Source organism: Trichechus manatus, unplaced genomic scaffold, assembly GCF_000243295.1.
Source record: "Trichechus manatus latirostris isolate Lorelei unplaced genomic scaffold, TriManLat1.0 scaffold00153, whole genome shotgun sequence".
Classification (NCBI taxonomy): Eukaryota; Metazoa; Chordata; class Mammalia; order Sirenia; family Trichechidae; genus Trichechus; species Trichechus manatus.
Window position 1 is genome coordinate 1,106,607 of NW_004444089.1, and position 4,729 is coordinate 1,111,335.

Genomic DNA, 4,729 nt, shown 5'->3' on the forward strand with positions numbered 1-4,729 from the left:
GGGGCCTCCGGACGCCGCGCCGCCCTATGCGCCCGCTCCTCCCGCCACCGCGGAGCCCCGGGACCCCGCGCCCTTCCCCCCGGCTCCCTCCCCCCGCTTCCTCCCATCCCTCCAGTGACAGCGCCGGACGCCGCTTCCGGACCCCGGACCCTGGGCCACGGTCGCCGGCCGGCCGGGGAGGTGCTGCTGGCGTGGATGTCACTGTGTTGCCAGGTGCCTGCAGCTCGTCCACTCGGGGCGCCAGGGCACGGGTGGGCCTTGAACCTGTGTGGCAAAGAGCAGCACACTGTCTGCCCAAGTTAGAATTCGTCTTTCTTTACCGTCTTCCTTTATAAAGAGCAAAGGTGTTTTTCTCTTTTTTTTTCCAAAGCAAAGGACACATATGTTTGTGGTGAGCATTTTAAAACAACTTCTGATTATGGTTTTACGATTTAAGTTCCTGAAACTTTAGCTGTGTGATCCGGCTGGACCCGACTGTTTCATTTGAGCGGGGGAAAAAAATGACTTCCCCGTAATGAGTCTGGATTTTGTTTATAGCAGCTGTTGGGGTCTGTGCAGAGTCCCCCAGAAAGGAGGGGGGTGAGGCTCACAGAGAAACGGGGACCTTCGTATCAGATTACTTGTTAGGATGTGAAGAGAAATTGCTCTCCTCGGGAACAGGTTAGCAGTCTCAGCCGCCAAGCTTTCCGGAGGACCGGGTGGCCTTTGGCTCTTTCATTATCGTTAATGCCGTTCTCCGTCATAGTTTCCCGGGTTTGACTCGCTCAGCCCAGGTCCCGCTGTGGGCACTAGGTCACGCCCCTGCTCCCAGATCCCTGAGCCGTGGGCTTTGTGGGCCCCCATCTCCTCCATCCAGCAGGCAGCGTGTTCTGAGAGTTAACCCCCCCTGCCTAGTATCTGGCTGTGTGCTTTGCACGTGGTGACTTGCCAAGTCCATTTCAGAACATCCTTCCAGCATTGTCTTTCTTTTCTATTTCAGTCTAAACAAGAGGAGAAAGAAAGGCCTTTGGGGGAGTTGCCTTAAAAATTGTCTTCATTGTTAGAATCAGACAGGGTCCTTCTGAAGTCTCCTGTCTTTGGCTCTCTTCCCTTTTTCCTCAGCGTTCTTGCTGGGGGGGTTACCCTCAGCCCTTCTGATGGGTTGGTCTTCTGGATGTGACAGTTTCTGATGGTAAACTTCATATGTGGGCACAACATCCACATGGCTCACTTTATATTCCTGCAGCATCCTTCTGCAGCAAGGCACCAATACTGGAGTTACTCCAAGCAAAACGAAACGTTTGTGTTTTTATAACATCTGGCTAATAAATCTGCTTCTGGGTAAAATAAATGGACACATTACTGGGCAGTGCCTGGTTTACTGGGGGAGTTGTTGGCAGAGATAGTATGTAGATAGATGCCTTCCTAGCCCCTTGCCTTCCAGAATCTCGAACTTGTTTCTTTCACGGGGATGGGAAAACTTGAAGTACTTGGTAATGATGTGGCTATGCCATGTAGGGTCACAGATTCTGCAGCGCGCCTCCCTGTGAGTTGGGGTGTGGTATTTCATTTAGAAAGGAGTTCTGCCGCTGTGGGAATCTTTATAGAGTTCAGTTGATAATGCCCCTTTTCACACTGATGCTCTCTCAAATTTATACAGAGATTTAATATCTTGGGTCATAATAAAATCCTAATACTCCTCTGTATGTGGCCAGATATACCAAAAGCAGACTTTAAAATAATCTATCCTAGACTGCTTTCTTTTGAGACTGTTGCAGTCATCTCATAATTATCTTGAGACTGCAGGGAACTTGGATGAATGTTTTTGTTTGCATTGCTTTTATTAAAGACACTGTCCGAGGAAGTGGTTTTTAAAAGATAGTTAAATACAGCATTGACAGGTTTTTTTTTTTAAATGTGGAATTCATACTCTGATTTTCATTGGGCACATAAGAGTCCAATTCATTTGGAAAATGATAACATATTTCTAAGGAGGATGCTTGTGATAAACATAAAAACAAAAACAAATTTTTTCCATCCTGGAGGAGCTTAGAGAACACTAGAGAAAAGACAAGTGCCTAGATTTTGCCTGCTGAATACTCAGGAAAAATGCCATTGTAATTTCCCCAGAGGATGAGGGAAATTTTAGGGATTTATAAGTACTTGCCTGATGTTTTGATAACCTGGTGAACTGAGCATTGTAAACAAACTCTTTGTCATTGGCCTTGCTTATTACAGAGAGCTGCTTAGTATAATATTTTTGAGTACTTTGGTATTTAGTACTTTCCGCACTAATTGAAGAGTTAATCGCAGTGCCTATCTAACCCTGTAAAGTGGATTAAGGTCTTACTACCTTGGCTGCAAGAGCTGTTCTCTGTCTTGGTTAACATCTGCCTGGGAGGGGAGGGGAGTGGGTTTTGGGTTTTTGTGACTTGGTCTCTTCTGTCGTTTGGTACCTTTGATTAAAAGGAGGTCTCTCCAAGCTTGGCTATTGAATGTTAAGGGGTGGACCAACTTTTTTCTTGCCTTTTTTTTTTTTTTTTTTTTTTAATGATCAGAGTTTGTGCTGTGGGTTTCTGCTGCCTTGTGCCTTGATCACAGCCCTCTTGCCGTCTGCAGAGCTGCAAAGGCTTGCCTGCTCCCTTTTTAACCACTTCCACATGGCCAGAAAGATCAGAGCCCAGGGGTTTCCATTCCAGTCCTCTTAGGGATAATTGCAGCCTTTGTTTTTAATCAAGAAGCCGCCAGAAAGTGTTTATTTTAAAGTGGAGAAACTGGCTTTTTATTGGATGCTTTTGCCCTGTGTTAAGTCATCTAAACATGTTTTGCCAAATGGATACTTTGAGCAAAAGTGGGTGTTTGATACATTATTAAAATAATTGTGCCCTAAATACTTGATACATGTGAAATATACCAGAGGACCATCAAGTACAATGTGACTAAAATGACTGCCTGCTCTGTTCTTCCTGTGAACTTAAGGCCAAACTGCAGGTTTCTTGTTTTAATGTGGGATGGAAATATACGCAGACTGCAAGGTTTGCAAATGAATGTAGAATTCACCACTTACACTGAATTAATTTCATGTGTAAAATTGTCATATTTGTAGCTAAATTAAAGAGCCACACAAGAAACAACATGGTCTTTAACTAGTAGCTGAAAGTATATTTGACCATTATATCACAATAATATTTCTTGCCACTTTACCTGCAGACCTTTGTGAAATGCTTTTCATAAAAGTATCTTATTATAAATCATAAGAGAAGACTTATAAATCCAGTATTATGGTGACTTTCATTTTTCTCATCCAGTTAATTCAGGATCTGGTACAGTGGCTGGCACATAGCAAACCTTTGGTAAGTACTTGTTGAGTGAGTGGATGAAGGCTGGTTGTAAGGTCACTTCAAGTTAGTCTTCAGGGTTTTTAAGAGAAATTTGGTATTAGCACTGATAGGTTACTGTTCTAGGAATTTGGAATCTTGATTTTGTTTCAGTTTCATTCTGACTTAACAGTTTAAACCAGTCCTTGAAGCTGGGTAATATGGTGAAAGAATGCATGCTCATTTAAAAAATACATCAGACAATGAAGAAAGTAAAACTTACCTGAAATCCTACCACCTGGGGACAACTACCATTAATATTTTGGTATCTGTTCTTTTACATATCCCTTTCATTTTGTATCCGCCTCTGAATTTAACATTGTTGCTTTAAGAATTTGTGTCTGTATAGATCTAATTTGCTCACCATTGCTTCTTGTATGTTGGAACTTGCTTCTGGGTTAACTTTCCTTTTTCCTCATGTACATCTTTTATATCAGTTCCCTTAGTGAACACCTGTTGGTGGTAACCTCAGGTACTGTGTGCCTTTGAATATCTTTGTTCTGGAATGATGGATTACCTGGCTATGCACTTCCAGGTTGTTGTTCCTGCCTTCTGGTTCCATTGTTGTTGCTGAGATGTCTGTTGTCTGGCTGATTGTTATTTGTCAACAGTCTGTCTTCTCTTTCCGGCTGCTTTTAAGACACTTTGGTGGTCTGCAGTTGCACCGTAATGTGTGTAGGTAGAACTTCTTCTTTACTTCTGTTCCATTCTGTCTCCTCTTCCGAGTTGTCCCGTCTCCTTTTGTACTCCCACCAGCTTATCAGTTTGTTGTTTTCTATTGCTAGTAGTATTTCAATGGCTGGATATATCACAATTTGTTTACCACAATTTAAAAAACGTTTATAGATAAATACGTAAGTCACGAAACATTTGCCATTTCCACAGTCTTCACAAGTCCAGTTCAGTGACGTTAATTATGTTCATCATGTTGCTCAACCATCATTAACCATTCCCGAATTTTTCCATCACCTTTAACAGAAGCTCCCACCCCCTAAGCATTTTCCCTTTCCACCTGCCCGTCTGGAGCCCTGGTGGTGCGGTGGTTAAGCGCTTGGCTGCTTACCAAAAAGGTCTGCAGTTCAAATCCACCAATCATTCCTTAGAAAACCTATGGGGCAGTTCTGCTCCGTCCTGTAGGGTTGCTATGAGTGGGAATTGACTCGATGGCAACAAGTTTGGGTTTTTTTGTTTTTTCCCACCTGCCCCTGGTAATCACTAATAAACTTTGATGTCTCTATACTTGCCTATTCTAGACATTTCATGTAAGTGGATCATATAATATTCATCCTTTTGCGACTGACTTATCTCACTTAGCATAATGTTTTCAAGGTTCATCCATGTTATACTCGTATCAGGACTTCATTTCTCTTTAT